This window comes from Myotis lucifugus, unplaced genomic scaffold (genome assembly GCF_000147115.1).
Source record: "Myotis lucifugus unplaced genomic scaffold, Myoluc2.0 scaffold_177, whole genome shotgun sequence".
Classification (NCBI taxonomy): domain Eukaryota; kingdom Metazoa; phylum Chordata; class Mammalia; order Chiroptera; family Vespertilionidae; genus Myotis; species Myotis lucifugus.
The window spans coordinates 1,076,342-1,100,768 of NW_005871225.1; positions in this window are offsets into that span (position 1 = coordinate 1,076,342).

Consider the following 24,427-nt stretch of genomic DNA (forward strand, 5'->3'; position numbering starts at 1 on the left):
AATATTTTATTAGGTATCTCAAGTGGCTTATATTTTATAAAGACAATTAAAATAAACCAAACACTTTCCAGTAAATGTAAAAGATTCCTACTGTACTCAACAAGCTATAAATATCCTGTCTTTTTGTTCTCTAAATTATAATTTCCATTTGTTTAACATCTAATTTAGTTCTATAAATATCCACTACCATTTTGATATTTGCTTAAATGTTTCAAGTACTGACCTCTTTATCAAATTAGGTCTGTGATTAAATCAGGGGAAAATAATGCACTTAAGTTCTTAATATCTTTATTATTTGTCTAACAAAACTAAACAATTAATCTTTAAATATTCTAAATCTTTTTAGAACTCTGTGGTTTTTGGTGAACATGGCAGTCAAAACTCTTGAAACCACTTACCTCAAAAATATCTTCAATGAAGCTTCTTATAAAATCTAATAAACTAGAATAATGTATTTCACAATTTTAAATTATAACTTTATTTCTTGTTTATATAGCTATATAGATGGTAATTAAGGAAGACTATTTCTATTAACCATTTATTTGCAGAAGGCTACTTAGTAATTTATCACAGAACTACTTTTAAAAATTATAAATATAGGGCAAGCTCACTGTAAAACTTTCAGATAATATAAATAGAAAATAAAAGTCATCCTTCAGAAATAGCCACTATTAATATTCTGTGCATAACCTCTAATGTTTTTTAAGACATAAATAACGCACACACACACACACACACACACACACACACACATAACCCTTTCTTGCTCTGAAACTGGGATCAGTTGACACATGCTGTTTTGGAATCTGCTTTTTTCCCACTTAGACATTTATCGCATATCCATTATAACTCTCAACATTTGTTTGGTATTTTTTATATGAACCATAAGTTGTATCCATTCTCTCTAATATCCATTCTCTATAATGGATATTAAGCTTGTTTCTCCTAACTGCCTTCTTTTTCTTCTTTAATTTTGATAGAAACCCAAAAGATATTTACCAGTGAACAATGACTTGGATGCTCTAAGGGAAATTTGCATTTTAAAATGAGATGTATGTATATTATATTTCTAGTAAATTTATATTCAGTTTAAATCAATAGCATTAAAGAGATTGCACAACTTCCAGGGACTTCCCTAGATGTTTGCATATATAATTTCATCTAATTTATAACTCAACTCTACTATCCCTGGTTTTAGAAATAATGATTGTGACACTGAAATTTTTCCTGTAGAAGTAACATTTTTCCTGTAGAAGCAACTCATAATTTTAGTTTTCAAGGTATGTTTTTTCACTTAAATAGTATTTTATACTATTTAATCATTTTATGCTCAAAAATGAGTTTAAGAAATGAACCAATGGAATGTCAAGGGGGGAAAAAAAGGAGACATATGGGTCCTAGGTTTGATTCCAGTCAAGGGCATGTATCTTGGTTGCAGGCACATACCCAGTAGGGAATGTGCAGGAGGCCTGACTGCAGCATGTAAGGTAGAATTCAGTTTTATTTGCTTCAATTTCCAGGTGATCACCTTGAGGTTGAGGGTGGTAAGTACCTTGTCCGTGATCAAGCAATGGTGGGACAGGTGGGCCACCACCTCTGTTTCCATCCTGCTTTCCGTGCAGTATTTATGTGCATTTCATCATAAAGCTTGTGTGGGAAACTGACTTTTTCAGAAAGACTATTAATCTGGTTAAGAAAATCAGATAAATGCTATATATGGCCTTCATTTCTGTTACGCAACAGAAACGTGTGACACGCTAAGAGAGAAATAAGCCCTTTACAAAACTCTAGACTAGTGACCATTTTTCTGACTTTTGTCACAACCGGCACATGAATCTGGATTCTCATACAAGGGAGGATCACTCATCTCCAGATGTCTGTGTACTGATCGTTTAGGTCCCTTAGGATTTTATAAAGATAACAAAATAATTGCTGAGCCCTGGCTGGGTGGCTCAGTTGGTTGGAGCTTTGTCCCATGCACCAAAAGGTTGTGGGTTCGATTCCTGGTCAAGACACATACTTAGGTTGTGGGTTCCATGCTCTGTCTCGTATGGGAGGCAACTGATCAATGTTTCTTTTTCACCTCATAACATACCCTCAGGTGAGGATTTAAAAAATTGTTGAGAATCAGGGAACTCCTATTCTGAAATTATTATACAACTGTTCTGCATGATTATACTCAGAAAACTGAGAAAGCTGACCACTGGGTTCTGATAATTATCTTTCATTTCTTCTCATGAAAAGATATGATAACTTTTTCTGGTTGTCCAGTCTAAGTGGACTGTTCAGGCACAGATTGTATTGTGTTCTTGAGCTTCACCTAATTCCATCCTTTTCAGGCTGAGCTGTCCACTTGCTTTCAGGCCCAACTTGTGTCACATAATTTTTCTTTTTTAACTCTGCAAATGCGTATGTAATGTGGATACTTTCTGTGCCTCGCTATACTCAGTATTTTTTATCAGTGACTGGATTCTGATGGCTGTTTCAAAATGTATGTACAAGGAAGACTGTCTTCTATTTTGAGTCCAAAGCTAAAACCATCCCCACGCAGGCAGCCTTATGATACTTTCCAAGTAACACATTTAACCTTCTCCAGGCCATAGGCGATGAAGTATTATAATGTATTACTTCATACCCATTATCTTTTATTTCCAAGAAATGGAAATGAAATTAAAAACTTACTTATTGTAGCCCTGGCAGGTTTGGCTCAGCGGTTAGAGTGTCGGCCCAAGGACTAAGGGGTGTCGGGTTTGATTCCTGGTCAAGGGCAGGTACCTAGGTTGCAGGTTTGATCCCGACCCTGGTCTGGGTGGGTGTGGGAGGCAACCAATCTATGTTATCTCTCACATCGATGTTTCTCTCTCTCTCTCTTCCTCTCCCCCTCCTACCTTCCTTCCACTCTCCCTAAAAATCAATGGGGAAAAAATATCCTTGGGTGAGGATTAACAAAAAACAAACAAAAATGAAACAGAACAGTTATTGTAATGTCTTACCTTATTTTGATATATGTTTTATGAGCATACACTGTAAGCTTCCCTATTTCAATGCCCAGCAGAGTATCTGTGTGTGTCTCTCCAACAAGACTGAGCTTCTCATGACTCAAATTTATGGCCCCAGAAGCCAGCCCAATGCCTGACACATAGTGGTCAAGAAAAGTTTTATGAACTTTGGAGTGAATGAATAAATTGAGGATGTTCCTTTGCACTACTAAATAGTTCTCTTCCTTAAAAATGGTGGCTTAATATTGTTATTAAAGCAAATAAAATTTTATTTGCCCTAGTGATTTTTAGGATTGATTATCCCACATATTTAGAGAATTAGTTCTTACATTTACAATATTCTACAGTAGAGTTTAATGTAAAATTGTAAGTATGAAAGGCCAAATCCATAAAAGAATTCAGCAATATATAGCTAAAACTAGGCATGGTTCCCTTCAGCAAGCTTTCCTATTCAAGTCATTTCAGTAAATATATGTTTAACAAGCAATAAAACTGATGGTTATATTTACATGGCAGTCAATTTATGTTCTACAAAAGCTAAATTCCCCATCCCCAATAATACTTTATATTCCTTGACATTAGTCTGCAACAAATGGCACAATTGTGTTTTTTTTAAAAAGAATGAAAGAACTCATAATAAAAACCATTCACTCTGCCAAATATGTCATTACATTTTCCCCCTGTTCAGCTGCCAGATGTATTGCATTATATTATCAAATTGATAGATCTAGTGTTATTTCTACACTTACCATTTCATAACAACAAATAGAAATATAAGGAAGCTTTGGTAACAAATCTTGCTTAATATGTATGGGAAGTAGACAGTTTGTCTAAGAGAAAAATATAACTGATGACAGATTTCATTTCAGTCTGCTAGTGCTTATTAAGATGTCTACAAACAAAAAGCTATATCTGGGTACATCTCTTTCTGCAAACAAAGGAAAGTTTTAATTGCTTTAATCAGCATTAGCATTGTCTTTGTGGTGACATAGGTAAACAATTCAGGTCTAATCAGGAAATGTCTTCCAGAGGAGAATTCTTCAGCTTAGACTTTAACTGAACCTAATAACATATTTTCTAAATAGTCATTATAAAATAAAGTTTAGCAATGTAATACTGTGCTGATGTATATTTAAATTATTCCTAAGCCATTAATAGAAAAACTGGTGATGTTTTTTTGCTAGGCCCTTATTAAGAATATCATTTCAGAAATAAAAATGGCTCCCATAAAAGAAAAAAGCAGACTGATTAATCAACCCCAAGTGCCAGCATTATGCCTTTTGTTCACCAATAATATGTTAAACATAAATAAGTCTTTGCTTCCTTCTTTTTAATTCAATTCCTCAAATACTTATTACAAGGTGAAATACCCTGTTATAAACTAAAACATTACAAAGAATAAGAGAACTCTATAACATTTAAATAAAACTGCAGCCTGAGGTATTTGAGTGGAAGCATTTTCAAAACTCTTAGAACTTCAATATGGGATGTAAAAAAAAAAAGAACATTTACTAAATATAAATGTTGCTACAACCTCAATAAGGCAAAAGATACTTCAATTTGTCTTTTAGCATTACATATATATATATATATATATATATATATATATATATATATATATCACTTGCATTCTGTAAAGACTGCAATGACACCATTTAGGAAATCAGTACTTTCATTCATGGGTGGTAGGAGATAGAAAATGAGCTTCAAAGTTGGGAAGCACAAGACTCAACACTTTCCTTAGTCTATCTCAGTGGTTCTCAACCTTCCTAATGCCGCAACCCTTTAATACAGTTCCTCATGTTGTGGTAACTCCCAACCATAAAATTATTTTCGTTGCCACTTCATAACTGTAATTTTGCTACTGTTATGAATTGTAATGTAAATATCTGATATGCAGGATTTATTTAGGCGACCCCTGTGAAAGGGTCATTCGACCCCCAAAGGGGTTGCAAACCACAGGTTGAGAACCGCTGGTCTATCTCCTTTGAGTTGTGTAAGCTTGTGCAAGTCATTTACCATCTCTCCAGGTCTCAATTTACTCATTTGAAGAATGGAGATTCATTCAATTGTCACCTGTGGACCAGGGACTGTGTTGGCATTGGAGACACATGCCTCATGAAACTTCTGTCTACTGTAGGCATGCATAGTAAGCCAATAGTCATACACACCAACAGGGTAATTGAAGTGCACCAAGAGGGCACACAGGGGAGATCCATGGTTTATTTGCGGCCTCTGTCCTCAGAAGGTATAGTTTACAATAAAAGTGGAATTGAGTCAGTGATTCAAATGTTTCAGCCTGAGCCCCAGAAGCCTGAACTCCCAAAGGATGATGTTTGCAGACAAGAAATCACAATGCCAAAGGATGAAGTACTGTCATTACTATACTTACTCTTCTTCAAGATTGTGTGACTTTGGGGATATTATTGAATCTCTCTGTGCCTCAGTTTGCTCAGATCTAAAATAAGAGCTTACCTCATAGCCTTGTTATTAATATTAGGTTAATATTTGTAAGTTCTGAGAACAGTACCTGATACATGTAAGTGTCCTTATTGCTGACGTTATCAATTGGTAGTCATGGCAGTCTGTCTCAGGAGACAAAATGCTGCAAAACAAAACACAAACAAACAAAAAACCCAACAACTGTAAACATTCATGGCTTATATTTTAACAAAGAAAAATAAAAGATTAAATTATGGGTATTTTTTTTCCTGAGGTTGAGAGAAGGTGTGGCATTTTTCTCAGGGATCCTCTTTCCACCTCCATATCTTGGCTGAGGATGCCATGTTTTCCTCCAAGTAGAAAAGCCACGTGGGGAGGCTCGGGTCATGATAGAAAGTGGCTGGTGAATTTGTTCTTCTCTCCTAGAATCCTACTGTGGTTTCCTGCCTAGGAATTGCACAGGTATTACACACAAAGATAATTAAGAAAAGACCTTTGCTTTCAAGGAGCCTACACCCTAGTTGGGGAGAAAAACAAAACTACAACAGCACACATTCCATGATAATGGCATTTATAAGACAATCTACATGGTGATCAGCTCTGTGAATATAAAAATCAAGTCTTATTTATCTTTATGTCCCCTAGAGCCTGATAATAATGCTCAATAAATGTTTGCTGGATTGAATTGACTACATTAACAAGTACAAACAAATGGAGTCTGAGCAAGTAATTGTCAAAAGAATGCCACAAAAAGAAATAATCACAGTGGAAATTTGTGCCCCCATCGTAACTATGGTAGATATGGGGAACCCTCATCTTTCCTTGTCTGGTGAGTGAATCGACTAGGAGCCCTTAAAGAACAATGAAACTAGGTGGTAGATATCAAGTACCATTAGCAGTTTAGAGAGTCTACCTAATACTTCAAACATTTCATAGTGAAATGATTCTTCCTATTAATGGAATGTCCTAATTTGAAAGACATGTTTTCTGTGAATGACTTCATAAGTAATTTGATTTCTAATTAGAGCAATGCTAACTATTCCTAATTTTGTACCTTAATTTATTCCTGCAAAATTAAATACTTACCCTAAAGTAAATATTATTGTGTCAGTCTTTGTGGCATCCGGGGAGGAGAGGGAGTTGTCATGTGGCACCTTTCAAGCTGGAACAGAAACATTCTTTATCCAGCGAAGGGAAGGAACATCCCGCTGCCAGTATATCCTGTATGGGCTCTAGGTGGTATAGGAAGATTCTCTCTTTTGAATCCTGTTGTTTTTACTTTGCCTTTTTTCTCTAAAACAAAGAACTATTCTTCAGTTTACACTATCTGCCAAAAGCAAAAGTTTACACTCTATTCTCCTTTTCTAAGATTAGATGTTTTTGAGGGGAAGGGAGAACCTAAATGGTGGCATAGGTAAACACTGGTATTCGCCACCTCCCATAGCCACATCAAAATTACAACTGAAATACAGAACAACCATCATCCAGAACTGCCTAAAATCTGGCTGAGTGGAAGTCCTTACAACTAGAGAAGTAAAGAAGAAACAACACCAAGACTGGTAGGAGGGGTGGAGGCCTGGAATGGGCTGATCCAACACCCACATGTGGTGGGTTTTTTTTTGGGGATCCAACACCCTCATGTGGTGGTTTTTTGTTTTTTGTTTTTTAATAGGGAGGGATATCCCCAAGACCACCGGTGAGAAGTAAGGGGTCCTAGCCCTACACCAGCCCCCAAGCCCAGGGTTTCAGAGCTTGGGAGAGAAGACCCTGTAACTTCAGGCTGTAAAAACCAGCAGGGAGTGTGGCTGAGTGACACCAAGGCTGCTAGGCTGCTGGAGACCCAGCAATTACTCTTAAAGGGCCAGCGCATGAACTTACATGGACTTTCTCCCTCTGAGTTCCAGAGCTGGGGTAGAGGCTTGGGGGGCAGGGGGAAGGGACATACAGGGAGGAACTGGATTATCTGGCATTGGGCAGATACTCAGGGGCAGCTTTCTCCCAGACTGGAATGCTCACAGGGGACATTGTTCTGCTGGGACTTCTCCATCAGAGAGCTGACTGGCACCCTTATCTGAGTTTACATCAGCATGGCCTACACTGTTTTCTCCTCCCTGATGATTCCATGAGACTCTACCCCATCCAATTTGCAGTCTCACCCAAGCCATTTGCAGCAGCTTTTCCATATGAATTGCCTGTCCTGGCTCAGGCTTCAGACTTCACTAAAATCTCTCAAACAAGCAGCAACTAGTATCAGCATGCCCCAAATCTATTAGTAAAAGGCGCAAGACCTGGCACTAGCACCAGCCTGCCTTGCTTTATAGCTGGGCCTTGCCTGGGTACTTCCATGCCCAAACAAATAGCAGCTATCTGCAGACCTCTCTGTAGGTCCTGCTGGGTGGCCCCAGGCAGTGGCCGACTTTGCATCTCCCAGGAAGCTGTAGAGCCAATGCACCCAGTGGACAGCTTCAGACCATACCAGATTACAACTCTACACATCCACAAGTGACACTCTCAGGGTACAGACTCAGTGAGCACCGAAGTCATACTGAACCAATTTCTGCTCCATATGGGGTATCTCCTGCACAGCAGCTCTTCCATTGTAGTCGCAGCTGGTCCTCACAGCCAATTGGTCTGGAGGTCAATTCCTCCCAGTCATGCCAATAGCAATCAAGGCTCAATTACAACAAGACTGTGCACACAGCACACTGGGGTGCACCTAGAGTGCCTAGTTCAGGTGAATGAGCCTCAGGGGAGTCTGAGCCACTGGGTCCTACAGGACATCTACTACACAAGGCCACTCTACCAATTCCAGGAGACATAGCAGCTCTACCTAATACATAGAAACAAACAAAGGAAAGTAGCTAAAATGTGGAGACAAAGAAGTAGGTCACAGATGAAAGAAATTGAAACAAGCAAACTACTGGACAAAGAGTTCAAAATAATGGTTATAAGTATAAGTTTACTCAAGGATCTTAATGAGAGCTTCAAGAGATTTAATTAGAGTTTCAAGGGACTTAGTGAGACTTTCAAGGAACTTAGTGAGATTTCAAAGATATGAAAAAGGAGCAGTCAGAAATTAAGCACAAACTAACTGAAATAAAGAATGATTTACAGAGATTCAACAGTAGAGTAGAGGATTCTGATAATCAAATCAACGATTTGGAATATGAAGAAGCAAAAAACATCCAAACAGAAGAGCAAAAAGGAAAAAAAATCCAAAAATATGAAGATAGTGTAAGGAGCCTCTGGGACAACTTCAAGTGTACCAATGTTCGCATTATGGGGGTACCAGAAGGAAGAGAGAGAGCAAGATATTGAAAACCTATTTGAAGAAATAATGACAGAAAATTTCCTCTACCTGGTAAAAGAAATAGACTTACAAGTCCAGGAAACACAGAGAGTCCCAAACAAGAGGAACCCAAAGAGGCCTACACCAAGACACATCATCATTAAAATGCCAAGAGCAAAAGACAGAGAGAGAATCTTAAAAGGAGAAAGAGAAAAGCAGTTAGTTACCTACAAGGGAGCATCCATATGACTGTCATCTGTTTTCTCAACAGAAAATTTGCAGGCCAGAAGGGAGTGGCAAGAAATATTTAAAGTGATGAATAGCAAGAACCTACAACCAAGATGACTCTACCCAGCAAAGCTATAATTTAGAATTGAAGGCCAGATAAAGAGCCTTACAGACAAGGAAAAGCTAAAGGAGTTCATCACCACCAAACCCGTATTACATAAAATGTTTAAGGGCATTCTTTACAAAAAAGAAGGAGAAGGAAAAGGAGAAGGAGGAGAAGGAGAAGGAGAAGGAGAAGGAGAAGGAGAAGGAGAAGGAGAAGGAGAAGGAGAAGGAGAAGGAGAAGGAGAAGGAGAAGAAGGGAAAAAAATTAAAAATATGAAAAATAAAATGGCAATAAATATATACCGATCAACAATTGAATCTAAAAAATAAATGTACAAGAAATCTAATGAGCAAAATAAAATGATGAATAAAATAGAATTAGAGGCATGGAAACATGGAACGAATTGATGAATCTCAGAGAGACAGGAGAAGGGGGGCCAGAAGAGATGAACCAAAGATCTTATATGCATACTAGAGGCCTGGTTCACAAAAATTTGTGCACTCAGGAGGGTTCCTCAGCCCAGCCTGTGCCCTCTCGCAGTCTGGGACCCCTAGGGGGATGTCCACCTAGGGGGATCGGGCCCAAGCTGGCAGTCAGACATCCCTCTGGCAACCTGGGAGCCCTCGGGGGATGTCCACTTGCCAGCGGGGAGTAGGCCTATGCTGCAGTCAGACATCCCTTAGTGCTGCTGAGGAGGTGGGAGAGGCTCCCGCCACCACCACTGTACTGGCAGCCATCAGCCTGGCTTGTGGCTGAGCAGAGCTCCCCCTGTGGGAGCACACTGACCACCAGGGGGCATCTCCTGCATTGAGCGTCTTCCCCCTGGTGGTCAGTGTGTGTCATAGTGACCAGTCATTCGCAGTCATTCTGCTGTGGGCCCCCCAGTGGGGACCCACACCCCATGTGAATGGGGACAGCCTGGGTGAGGGGCTGAGGGCTGTTTTCAGGCTGTCCACAGCCCCTTCAGGGTGGGGGGCCCTACTGGGGTGCCTGGCTAGCCTGGGTGAGGGGCTGATGGCATTTTGAGGCTGGCCACACCCATGGGCTGGAAGCAGGTATCTGGGATTTATTTAACTTCTATAATTGAAACTTTGTAGTGTTGGTCCACCTGGAAGCCTGGGTTGCCCCTGGCAACTGAGGATCCCAGCCCCTCCTGAGCAGAGGCCATGCAGGCTGGAAGCAGGTATCTGGGATTTATTTATCTTCTATAATTGAAACTTTGTAGCCTTGAGTGGAGCTCAGGGCCGGCCAGGGCAGGCTGGAAGTTTGGCTTCCTCCATCGCCGGGGCAACCCAAGCCTCCTGCTGCTCCAGCTCCGTGCCTGCTGCCATTTTGTGACAGAGTGAGGGAGTGATGGTTAATTTGCATATTACTCCTTTTTTTTTTTTAGATAGGATATGTATTACCTATGGCACAGATAATAGGGTGGTGAAGGCCTGGGGTGGGCTAGGATCTGGGTGGAGGGGAGCAATGGGAGAAAAAAGAGGAGTATCTGTAATACTCTCAACAATACAGATATTTTAAAAAAGATTGGATGTTTTTAATATATTGAGGATACAGGTTATTATGCAAATAAATGTATTGGTAGAGTTCAGATCAATGCCTTATCTAGTATCTTGAGTTGTTCTGAATATTTTAGAACCTTGTTTTTCAAATGGTGGTTTTGGGACCAGGTACATCAACATTTCATTGAAACTTAATGGAAATACAGAACCTCAAGCCCTACTGCAGACCTACGGAATTAGAGTCTGCATTTTTAAAATATATTTCATTGATTTTTTACTGAGAGGAAGGGAGAGGGATAGTTAGAAACATCGGTAAGAGAGAAACATAGATCAGCTGCCTCCTGCAGACCCCCCACTGGGGATGTGCCCGCAACCAAGGTGCATGCCCTTGACCAGAATAGAACTTGGGACCCTTCAGTCCGCAGGCTGACGCTCTATCCACTGAGCCAAACCAGTTAGGGCTAGGGTCTGCATTTTAACAAGAATCCAGGTGATTTGCGTGCACATTATAGGTTTAGAATCACTGTTCTAGGCACATCTTTGGAGGATCTATTGGGTAAAATACCCCTGAGAACACAGTCAGACTAACCAGTACTTAAGTCACCTGTTGATTATGTGATATCAGATGGCCACCGTTGACCTAAGAAGCTCCAAGGGGTTTAGTTATAAAAGAAGATCGTTTTACCAAATGGATTTTTTTTTTTTGGTAACAACAGTACCAATCTCTCTTCTTGCTGAATAAAGAGAGGGGAAGATGAAGTTCATTATTGATTTGGAGTTGTTATAGAACATCATAAGCATGCAAGAGATGGCAGAGACGGCTGCTGTGCTTATCTGTTGAGGGACACCATCAGAGGAATGCAGGAGCTAGCATTTACATATAGAGAAAAGGGCAAGCTTTTTCCTTCACAAATATTTGCCAACCAGGAAGTCAGAGAAATCTGAAGGAGACATGTCAGGAGGATAGCATCAACCATGAAGAAAGTATTGCCGATATTTCACTTTGTGATTTTTAAAAAATAATCCACTATATTATGTGCATTAAGCTGTTGAGAGCTTTCTATTAAAATATTTATATTCCCAGCTGCTGTTGAATAAAATTATATTATTTCTTTTGGTGCTATTGTCTATTGTACATCTTTTGCCTGTTATCAGTCACAATCAGTCCTAAATTATTCTGTCAAGTGAGAATCTAGGAACTTTACAGCTGCCAGTTCAGGATGATTTTCCATATTGTGTGAAAATGCCAAGGAATGACCTGTCAGTCTGTATTTGTGACAAGAGTCCTATTCATGGTGCTCAATGGTTTGTAGAGTGTATCTTTGAAGAATTATTTTTATATGGTTCAGTACATCTCAATATCCCAGATAATAATTGTCTTGAATCCTGGGCCCAAATAAAAATAGAGGAATGAAATTGAAGTGGTCTCTTTAGTTAGTAATTATATGAGAATATGTTGGGGAAATTTTCTCATCTCATTTTTGTCTGAGTCTGTTCAAATCTCAGTTGTAAGCAGGTGCAATTTTTGTACATATGTAAGCCTAGCCATTTGTGATCCTATAACATAACGGTACTGCAATATTAGAGTGCCTCCTCCTGTTACAATAATGAAAGGAGTTTTAGGGATAAAATAGGTAGGTTTAGGGAGTTTTAGGAATAAAGAAGGTCCATGGGGAAGGAATGCATAGGTGAAGGCTTAGAGCCACCAGAAGACATACATTCACAGAGAATAGAAATATGCCACAGGATAAGGGGAGAGGAAGGCATCCATTCACAGAAGATAGGGAAAAGCCACAGAGTGTGGGGAAAAAGGAAACAAACTTTCACAGAGGATAGAGAAATGCTGACAAATGGCAGAAAGAGGAAAACAGATTTTCACAGGTGATAGAGAAATGTTACAAGATAAGGGGGAGAGAAAGAGGGAGCTTTGAAGCTGATATTCTACCAAAGGAGTGACGAATTAGAAGGCAGTATCAAGAGACAAAGAACTACAGCTTTTATAAACCTTAGCAAAAAGGGGGCTTTGTGGGTTACCCCCTTGGGATCTCCTCCCTACATGGAAGTCTGTATTTGCTGCCAATAAATTTCCACCCTTCTCATCTACCACCTTTGTCCACGGCTTCATCTTCGCATCCATCTGGACAAGGACCCGGGAAAGAAATCACCCTTGCATCCTGCTCAGGAAAAGAAACTGAATCAGTAACTCATATAAAATCATATTGAGAAATGAATGAAGATCTGTGGAAGATGTCAAAATTCTTTCCCAAACTCCATGAAACTCTCTTAAAATTAGAATGAAGCTTTTGAAGGGGTGTGGTAAATTGCTTGTATTTATTTTTTGGATACTTTTTTTCTTATTATTTTGAACAAAGGTTAAAACAGCAGGGCTAGGAGGTAATAAGTGATCTGTTTGATTGAGGACCTCTGCTGGCAGGCATGAGCCAAAAATACACACACAAAACACAAACTGCTTTCTTGATAGCTTTGGGCCTGGCCTCAAGGTTAGGTCTCCATTCCTTGCCTGAGCATGCTGGAAGCATTAGGTTGCAGTTATAGGTAATAATAAGCATAGCTGACACTTTGAGTGCTTAGTATGTGTATAAACTCATGTAATCTGCTTATAACAAACCTCCATGCCAGGAACTGTTGTCAGCACTCTACAGAAATATCAGCTTATTCCATCCTTTTAACAAAACAATGCCCATTTTACTGATGAAGAGACAAGTACAAAGAGTTAAGAAACTTGCCCCAGGTTATACAGCCAGTAAGCGACAAAGCCAAGATATAACTCCAGGCACCTGGCTACAGAGTGCGCTCTCTGAACTGCTCAGCTGCATGATGCATTAGGCAACACAGTGCTAAAGCGGAGTGCTTTCACCACGCATGCACTGTCTCATTTAATCCTCGCAGCAACCCAGAGATATAGATTGTATTATTATAACCCCCTTTTACAGATGAGAACTATTTGATGGACACAGAGATTTTAAAGAGAGTTATGAATTGGTAAAATATGACTCTAAATCTCATGTTCTTAACCAATTTGCTAGATTTCAAAATCCGGGAGGCTACAACGAAGATGCTTTTTTATTAAGACGAAACATTGATTATCCTATATAATAAAGAGTAATATGCAAATGGTCATCACATAAGTTATTACTACATGAATATACTAGCAAAAAACAAACAAAACATCACACCCTCACGCCATTATTCCATAACGGCTCAGACACTCAACACTGGGGAGAGAGGAATGGGGACCAGCCAGGCACCAATGAGTTCATGAGAGAGGAATGGGGACCAGCCAGGCTGCAGCCTGGGAGAGGGATAAGCCACCCGTCCCATGGTTCCAGGTACCTGCAGCTGTGGGCCGGGCGAAGCCAACCCAGGTCCCGGGTGCCTGCGACAGGCTGGAGGAGGAAATCCTGGGTCCTGGGTGTAGGGCAAGTTAGAGGCAGTTAGGCTGAGAGACCCCTCTCCCTCCACCCCCTGTGCACAGAATTTCATGCACCAGGCCTCTAGTGAAGACTGAAAAAAATAGAGAAGCCCTGGTTAATGTCACTCAAGGGCTAGTACTTCAGCCAGCACACCAAAGGGTCATGAGTTCTATTCCTGGTCAAGGGCATGTGCCTGGGTTGTGGGTTCATTCCTCAGTCCGGTTAGGGCACATGCAGGAGGCAACCAATATATATGTCTTGCTCACATTGATCTCTCTCTCTCTCTCTCTCTCTCACTTTCTCTCTCCCTACCTCTCTCTACCTCCCACTCTTCCACACTCTCTAAAAATCAATGGAAAAAATATCCTTGTATGAGGATTAACAAAAACGACAAAAAAATGGATGAGAATGATAATTAGTTTTGAAGTTATTAGTTATCAGAGGTGAAGCCTGCTTCCTTTCCTAGATAGAGGGTGGAATCTAATCTGTACACCATTGCAGTTAAGCCCCATCAGTTTTGGAGTTCTGCTTATCCTTTTCTGTCTCCTTCACACTTCAAGATCAACATGTTTCTATATTTCCCACCAGAATGCTCTGGGATGCACTGTCCACTGCCCAGAAACGTTCTCACTCCTGTGGCCACCTCCTCAGCCATTGTCCTCCTTTCTGGGAATATTATAGTAAGACTCAGTTCAGAGCCCACTTCCATCAGAATCCATTCACACTTTATGAAGTGCCTGTACCCCTTTTATGGCATCCGTGCTATCTTTTCTTCATTTCTATGCATTGTAACTCTCTACTGTGTATCTGCTTACCCAACAAGAACATGCCCTTCTTAAAGGCAAGGACTTTGTTTTGCTTCTATTTGTGTCCCCAGCACCTCACATTGGGCTTGAGAGATAGTAGGCTCTCAATAAGTTATTACTACATGAATATACTAGCAAAAAACAAACAAAACAACAACCTTATGGGGAGGTTCTAAGAGCCTCCACTGAGAATCACAGCTTGGTTTTCCATTTTCAGAAGACAGATCAAGAACAAATCCAAGATTTAGAAACATTTGGGGGGTGGAGAGAATGAGTAACGGGTCCTTTGTGTAATCTTAATATTGAGTAGAAATAGAAGAAAAGAGGGCAGAACACTGAAGTTTCTTATACCATGACAATGAAGTTATACAGAATTCATTAATCTAAGACACTATGAATGGGATTTTTTTTCAGTTTTAATAACATTTTTACTTTGGAATAATTTTGTATTTACAGAATCATTGCAAAGCTAGTACTGAGCATTCATATATATTCCTCACACAGTATCCCCCAATTCTATTATCTTACATGACCATGGTGCACTTCTCAAAACTGAGAAACCAACATTGGTCCATTACTACTAACTACACTCCATAGTTTACTTTTATTCCACTAGTTCTTCCATAACCTATTCTTTTCTGTTCCAGGATTCCATCTAGGATGTCACCTTACATTTATCATGTCTTCTTAGCTTCCTCTTAACTGTGGCAATGCCTCGGATTTTTGTTTTTTATAAACTTGTAGCTATTTAGTAACTTCTGGCTTGACTAAAAGTTCAACAAGATTCTAGCAGAAGAGTAATATTCTAGTGAAAGATTGTAATTTTTGTTATTCTTTTCTGAAATATCACAAACTCTGACAGATTCAGTCCTTACCCCACTCCCAGATTTCCTGAGCTAACCAATGCCTTGCACTGAGTGACCTTTTAATTATTGGCCCCCTGAAGTCATAGTATCATGAGATCCCTATGGCTTAGGCATCACTGACAACGTTTTATTCATTAATACAAGGAAGGACACTAGGTCTGTGTAAAAGCAGATGTGTTGACAATGCTTATTGATACAAAATGCATCTTTCAATTACACTTCAAACCCTGAAAGTTTTAAACTTTAACAGGTTCATTTAAGAGGTGCCTAATGAAGTGGGAAGCACAGGCTTTGGAAGCAGAAACTCCCCATACATTTTCCAACTCTGCCACTTAACACCTGTGTGGTTTCAATCCTGGCATGTAACCTCAATAATGCTATGTATATCCATCTGTAATTATAAATCTAAAATGTGACAATATGTGTAGAGAATTTCTTTGACCTCTAGAACTTGGAACACAAATTATTTTTGTCACCATTAATCCTAACCTAGGTAAAAACACTTAAAAACTAAAAGGTCTCTTGTGTGTTATAATTTTCTATTTCAAATTTCTCTTCTTGGCTATATCTGATTTCGGAATAGCCATGAAAACTATTTTGGTTCCCATAACAAAATATTAACAGCCTACTGCTGTTAATGAATTCTTACAATGTGTCAAACATTTATAGAACATTCACTGCAACCCTAGCAAAAAGGCATGATTCCAACCTTAAAGGGGGAAAACTGAGGCCCAGAGAGGTTTATATGACTTACCCAAGATCACCCAACAAGGATGTAGAGGAACAATATAAACTCGGAGCCTGGTTGAAGCACACCAGCTTCTAACCACAAAGCTGTAATACCTTTTACAAAGCTTCTCCAAAGGTGCAACAAGTCACAGAGAATGCATGAGATGATGCTCTTACACCAACCTGGGAAAGCATCAGCTGGAATCGGTATCACTCAGGCTCAGTATCTTGATCACAAGCTGAGGACACCAGTCTGTCTCCTCAGCTATGTCTCTCATCCTATATAATAAAGAGGTAATATGCAAATTGACTGCCATGCCCTCGCACAAGATGGCCACCCCCATGTGGTCAAAGATGGCAGCCAAAAGATGGCCGGCAGGGATTGCAGTTGTGGGTGATCAGGTCTGCAGGGGAGGGCAGTTGGGGGTGACCTGGCCTGCAGGGGAGGACAGTTGGGGGCGACCAGGCTTGCAGAGGAGAACAGTTGGGGGCGACCAGGCCTGCAAGGGAGGGCAGTTGGAGGGGACCAAGCCTGCAGGGGAGAGCAGTTGGGGGCAATCGGGCAGGCAGGGGAGCAGTTAGGAGTCAATTAGGCTGGCAGGGGAGTGGTTAGGCGGTGATGAAGCTGGCAGGCAGAAGCGGTTAGGGGCAATCAGGCAGGCAGGTGAGTAATTGGGAGCCAGCAGTCCCAGATTGTGAGAGGGATGTCTGACTGCTGGTTTAGGCCACAGGGATTGGGCCTAAACCGGCAGTCGGACATCCCCCGAGGGGTCCCAGATTGGAAAGGGTGCAGTCCCCCCAGTGCACAAATTTTGTGCACTGGGCCTCTAGTTAAATATGAAATTACTACTTTCCCCCCTTCCAGATTCTTAATGGCCAACACTTTTCTTACATGGTATTTCATGTCTTCATATATCTTTAGATCTAAAGAACCTCAAAACTATAACAAATTGAAACAAATAAGCATTAATCCTAAATAAATGTATTATTTATGTTGGGGAAGGATGAAGTATTTTGACCATGTAAAAAAATGTGGACAGTGAAGCTTATGAAGCTGACTCAGAAATAATTCATTTCCCCTGAGATTCTGTGTGGCTTCCCCAGGAGTATACTTCAGGATGGCTGAAGTCTAAAGAATTCTGCAGCATGAAGCCAGCCTAGAGTTCATGGTATGTATGGAGTCATCCCCAGTCCTGCTTGTAACCATTGGACAGTCCCTAGAATGACACAAATCTCTCAATGAGGAACAGATGTTATCTAATTGATGCAGTAAATGGAGAAATAAGCTTCTTTCCAAGTTGGTTAGCAATTAATAACTGGCATGCTCTTACTTTTGTATTCTTTTTCTTTTTCATGATGTTTTCCCAATGTTGCCTCTTCAATACCAATTCAAAGTGGTAGCACAATAAACTTTAGATATGCTTTGACCTACATTGTATCCATTAAGGAAAGCTCACAACCAGGGATTGCATTTTATAGCATGATTTATTAGCTTTTTTAATTAGAAAGAAATCTGATATGTAACTTACAATACCCACTTGGAGTAAAGCTAGAGTCATTATAATAGTTCCTTTCTCTACCACATCATTTCCCTAGGAACCCCTCATCTCAAACTCTTCCCAAATATTTCTAAGAGTTCCCAGGGGACATTTCATGTGAACATCACTTTCTAATCCTTCTGTTTACTTGTTACTGGGCAGTGGCCATTTTCTTCATGTGCTCCTTTCTAGTGCATGACTTCCTTCTCAGCTGATGCTCTCTCAAGGGCAACTTCACTGTTGTTGATGCCAATCAGCATCTGGGCTACGATGGCTTTTCCCAAAGTCTGCCAGCCCTATTGCATTCTGTGCTGCTGAGTCCTTTTCCTGTCCATTTCCCAAGGAGACTTTAACAAAGCTAGTAATCTTGATGACTTTTTTTAAATATATTTTATTGATTTTTTACAGAGAGGAAGGGAGAGAGATAGGGAGTTAGAAACATCGATGAGAGAGAAACATCGATTAGCTGCCTCCTGCACATCTCCTACTGGGGATGTGCCCGCAACCCAGGTACATGCCCTTGACCGGAATCGAACCCGGGACCTTTCAGTCCGCAGGCCAACGCTCTATCCACTGAGCCAAACCAGTTTCGGCAGCTAGTAATCTTTAAGTATGTGCTTGTTCTTATGTTATAGATGTATCTTCTCAGTTCTTATCAATGCGTGCACAGTGCTATGATCAGATACTCTCTCCTTCCACCCAATCCCACTACCTCATTTCCTCCCTGAGTCAAAGTCTTTTCCGGGTAAGCTCCTCATTGACATGGACCAGGGCAGGTCTTTCCTCATAATGTTCCAGATGTGCCAGATTTGTTGAATCCTAGAGTGAACTCCATTCACGCTTCAGTTTTCTGTGTCTTTATCTAAAGAGGCCAAGTTTCCATAACACTGGTAATGCAACAGTCATAATGAAAATGTATTTCCTTATTATGTAAGGGCTGCTTATGAAATCCCAGTACATTTCTCACAGCCAGATTAAACATTTTATTGCCTTTATTTTTCATCAAGTATGCAAATTCTTTTTAGCAGGTTTCATTTTTTATTTAAAACAATTTTTCATGAAAAACTAAATCATTTACAGCCATATGGTCTCATGACAATGCATAGTTAAGAAAAACTCAGTGAATTTTATACAGGAATGCTCTTTGATTTCCTTTCAAGTGAAAGAAACACACTTCCTAGCCATAGAGTGAGATGCTTTAAGAAAGAACTCTAACTGCCAATAAACATGCAATGTGGGTACTTGCCAAAGAGTAAAGATGTAGGTGAATACCATCCCCTTCCTTTTATAGAAAGATAGTTTGGTCCCTAGCAGAAAGAGTCAACCCCTAACTGGTTTGGCTCAGTGGATAGAGCGTCGGCCTGCGGACTGAAAGGTCCCAGGTTGGATTCTGGTCAAGGACATGTACCTTGGTTGCAAGCACATCCCCAGTAGGAGGTGTGCAGGAGGCAGCTGATCGATGTTTCTCTCTCATTGATGCTTCTAACTATCTATCCCTCTCCCTTCCTCTCAGTAAAAAATCAATAAAATATATTTTTTTAAAGAAAGAGTCAAAATGATGGAGTCCCTTATGTTATTTTGAGCGAGGGAAGATGCAGGACAAAGCAAGAACCAATAGCACTGACATGCGATCTGTATTCTGCACTGACATATACTACGTGGTTTTTCTCCTGGATGCAAGAAATTCAGTCAAAACTACAGGAACTGCCAATAATAAAAATAGCTACCATCGAGTGAGAACCTACTATGTCCTCAGCATTGTCATATGAGCTCTATGTTTATCAACTCACACTTCACAACAGTACTCAAAAAAACATATTTATATTCCCACTTACAGACAAGGAAACCAAGACTCACAGAGAAGAAGTGAATTTCTGTGGGCCTGTAGCTAGAAATGGCAGTGCTGGGACCTAAGCTCAAAGCCCACACTCTTCCCACAATTCTATGATGCCTTTCTAAATAAACAAATGAATAAGTAAATAAACAAACTGAGCTGTTGGGTATTCTTTATTCTGGCCACCTTGCACCTAGAATACTCAAATGATCAGAAAGCATGTACCAATCATCCAGAAAGCAATGTGGTTTGGTCTTCAGGAACACTGGTTTGAGAAGTCACCAAGGCTTGAGTTTGAATTCCAGGACTGTCCTTTATTAACTGTGACCTTAAGAAACTATTTAACCTCTCTATGTATTTATTTTCTCATCTGAAAATGAGGACAATAATTCTATTCTCAAAAAGACCTTTCAAGGAATTAAATCATGTGATGTATATATCACCTGATTTTATTCTTTTGAGATAATATTAATATTTATAGCTACTGGAGCCCAGGTGCATGACCAGAGTATTTTCTCAATATCCTCTTAGTTGTTTATGTGTGCCCCATCTCTGTCTCACCTCGTGCTCTTTAGATGGAACCTCATCATGACCTCTTCTTTCTTCTCTCTGTGAGAATACTCTACTTCCAGCCCCAGCCCTCCCCAGCTAGTAACTTCCCTGACTTCTCAAGTGGCACTATGGTTTGTGCTAGAATCGGGAAGCAAATAGCTTCTCCCTCAATTTTGGGCCACACTTTATTATGTGGAGTCTCTAAAGCAGGCTTTTGTTTCCTGCTCAGAACACAATTTCTTTTATAAGTATGACTTCTGCACATATTATTTAGAAACCATCTCTTCTTTGGCCCACAGAACCAGTTTCTCCAGCTAGCAGAGGCCAGATAACATGTATTCCCCAGCATCGTCCATTTCTTCCTCCCCTCTTCACCTTCCTTCTCCCCATCTCCATCACTCTGCCTTCAGCCAAAGTACAAAAGTGCTCTTCCATATTCACTTCCATGAGAAGATACCTAGAAGAATGTCACTAGCTCATACATTTTACCAAAGTCTAGACTCTGAATCCCATTTTGGTTCAAATCAGTCTGATGAGGAAATTTCATAGCACAGTGTTATTATATTCATGTTTTTCAAAATGCCAGTGGAATGTCACCAACCTTTTATAAACATCTAATGTGTCTCATTTCTCCCCAAATCCCTATTATAGCCTTTAAGACCCTAATTCTCCAGGCTGGAAACAACTTCTTCTGTTCCCTGGAATGTGCTGTCTTCCTAAATCAGAGCTTTATTCACACTGCTTCCTCCTGCTGACACTTGGCTTCTGATCCTGGCTATCCTATTAGCTTTCTGGGCAACCTCATATAAGCCACTTCAAGTCTCTGAGCCACAACGTCTTCATATGTATTAGAGGAAATTGGGTGGTGAGAAAATCTCTCAATTTTCCTCCAGATCAAATATTCTATGAATCTATGAATATTCAGAAGGGAGAGATATGTTAGCATAATTCCAGACTCAGGGAAAAGGAAAGGTAATTGACATTTATGAAGAAGCTACCACTGTCTAATGTTTTGTTTTGACCTAGCAAGAAAAAAAGCATGCTTCACTTATAGAACTTCCCCAATTGCAGGTATTGTAAGGAAGGAAAATGTAATCACTGTAGGAAGTAAAGGTAGATGATAAAAATATTGCCTTTAAAATATTGTTTAGTAAATGCATGTGAGTCAATAAAAAAACCATTTCTCTTATAACTGCCAACCCTACCATCATCATTTTTGACTAGTTTTGACAAATTGACCCTCTTTCTTTAAATAATTCTGTAACCTTATGTGTTTACTCTGCATGCCTTCTGAAGATCATTCTAAACTTTTCAAATTCTTTGGTATTCCTTTTCCACTAAGATTAGGAGATCCTAATTATTTTCAACGAATTTTCACATGTCTGACTTAAGTATATTATTTTTTTCCTCATAGATTTCCCTCACTTCCTTAATAATGTCAGTTCTCAGGAAGGAGTTAGCCAATGTGGTTTGTGAATTAAGAAATCTGGTAAAGAAGGAAGGGATAGGAGAGAATATGGAGTCAGCCCCAGGGAAACCCATGCCCTGAGAGGGGCCAATTATCACAACTTAGGTCTATAGAGCTAATGAAAACATAGTGAAAGGACTCACTAATCAGGGACAGTTAGATCAGGGTCAAATTCAACAGTGTGGGCAGATGTCATGTTCAAGATCAGGAGCAGAATAGATGATGGAAAACCTCAAGTTTCCACTCAAATCAGGGAAAGAGAAGCCAGAAATTGACTGAATGGAGAAGATGCAGAAACATAGCAAAATGGGACAAAAACAGGGAACTGAGTCTGGTACAGATATTGTGGACCCTCTCTTTAAACAAACAGAAACCACAAGCTCTTCTTCAATGCTTCCCGTCATCATAGAGATATTGTCAGAGTCTTTTTGTTCCAACTCTGATGCATGTGAAGAAATACATATTGTACCACATATCAGCTAAAATAACGGAAAATAAATACAGAAATTATTTCTTTTATTTTTCCCATACAAACATTTCCTTTTTAAAAACTTGAGTAGCAGACATTGATATAAATGAGATTATTTAATTCAGCCATAACATGGAAAGGATAATAGTTCTATTAATATTGTTCATTTTAAATTCAGCATTTAATTCTGACTTTTGAAGCGTTAAATGCAAATTTAGACCCCTAACAACAATAGTAATTTTTCAATTACATATGCAAACATGAAATAAGACTCTCAGTCTGGTGACAGAATTGTGAAACCTACCTCCCTTCACATAAGATTTACTCTAGGGCGGCTTATTCCTCACTTAATAATCCTGCTTTACTCAGTGTAGAGAAGATGGGATAACTATAAATAGGAACACACTGTATTCCTATATAAAAAAAAATTCTGGCTAGGTTCATGAGTTCTTATTCTAGGTTCTTGAGACCCACCATAGGATGCTGGTTTGCTAGGAAAGGTGAATTTGACCACTGACTCACGTTAGCATATCAACTAGAATGAAGTTCAATCAAAATCACTTCTACCTTTGTGTGTGTGTGTGTGTGTGTGTGTGTGTGTGTGTGTGTGTGTGTGTGTGTGTGATTGAGGTGCCCACAATGTTCCTATGGGTGAGGGCATAGAAATCTGAGTGTATTTGTTCTTTGAAGGATCAATTTCAGATGAGTTAAAGCTGTTCTTTCAGAAAAAGTATGGTCCTTTCAAGACATGCACCTTTACACCACTACAGTGAATTTTCATTGCTTGAGCAAGGATACTTGTGAAGTTCTAAATTTTCAAAGCTTTATCAAATTTGCTACTTGAACAGTTGGTAAGAGATGTGTGCCTGTATTTAATTCATAGCTCAGAAGATGGGCACTTGAGGCCCTCACGGGCAAATTCAGCTGTAATTTGACTGGGATGAACTATTTGTGGGAAGCTCAGCAGAGATCCTGGTTTTTTAGAAGAAAGCAGTGTATAAAGTGGATAGGCAGGGTGGCAACAGGGTAAAGCATTTGAGAATCATCTTGAGTGCTTTTGCAAATTATACTGATTGCTAAAAATCCTTACAACCTTGCTCTTTCCTCATTCTCTCACTTCCCAACCCACTCTAACCATAACTCCCCAAGTTAAGAATCACATCTTCCAGAATGACTGTTATTGATAAAATAAAATCCTCTTCCTCAGGTTTTCTGAGGCCATTAGAGGCCCAGGGCATTGAAAATATTGTGGTCCTTACTTATATTATTTCAAAATTAAAATAGTTTGTCTATTCTAAATAAAAATGAATCTGCTCAGAATGACAGAATTACATGTATGCAAAAATTAAAACAGTATTTTTCTAGATTTTTTTCTTTATATTCTCTCCCTCTTTCTCTTATGCTTTGCCTATTGAATTATCCAGCACCGGTTGGGGCAGAAATATTTGAGGACCATTGATCTAAGGGATGTTAACTTTCTATACCTCCAAAAATTCTCTAAATGCTATTACTGACCTAGGTGAGGGCATCTGAAAGTAATATACTTGGACCATATTACCTTATTTTCTGGAAAAATGCCTTTGCTGAATTATGATTTAATTTTATGCCCTCAGCTTTTATAAAAGGTCATTTTGAAGAATAGTCATTCATCCATTTGGAGAGCCATTCTGTATCTTTTGAAAAAGCTAGTGAAAGACTTTGAACATCATGTAACCTAAAGTCTCTTATATGAGCATTCATGTGACACATTTTTCCCTTATAATTTAGTGACAGGGAAATATTTTTTCTCTTCAGTTTGTATTCTGCTTTTGGGGGAGCATTTAAACTATATAATTCAAAGTGTTTTCCATTTTATTCATTAAAAAGTACAAAATTAATTTAATTTATTTATCATCATGACTAGTTCACCCTCCCAAAGGAAAATGTTTCCCTGGGCTTAGGATAAAATATCATTTTGCCTCTTTGGAGCAATAGTTTTGTTTTCATCTAAAGGACACTGAATCTTAGCCCATCATGTGTCCCTCTTCATGTTACCTGCAAGAAAGATTGAAGCCAATTCTGTGCTCCCATCTTCAATCAGTGCATAAGGCTTAATGGGGTGCACTTTGTTAATGATCTCTGCTAAATCCATCTTACTCCCCCATCCCTCCTTTGTTATTGCC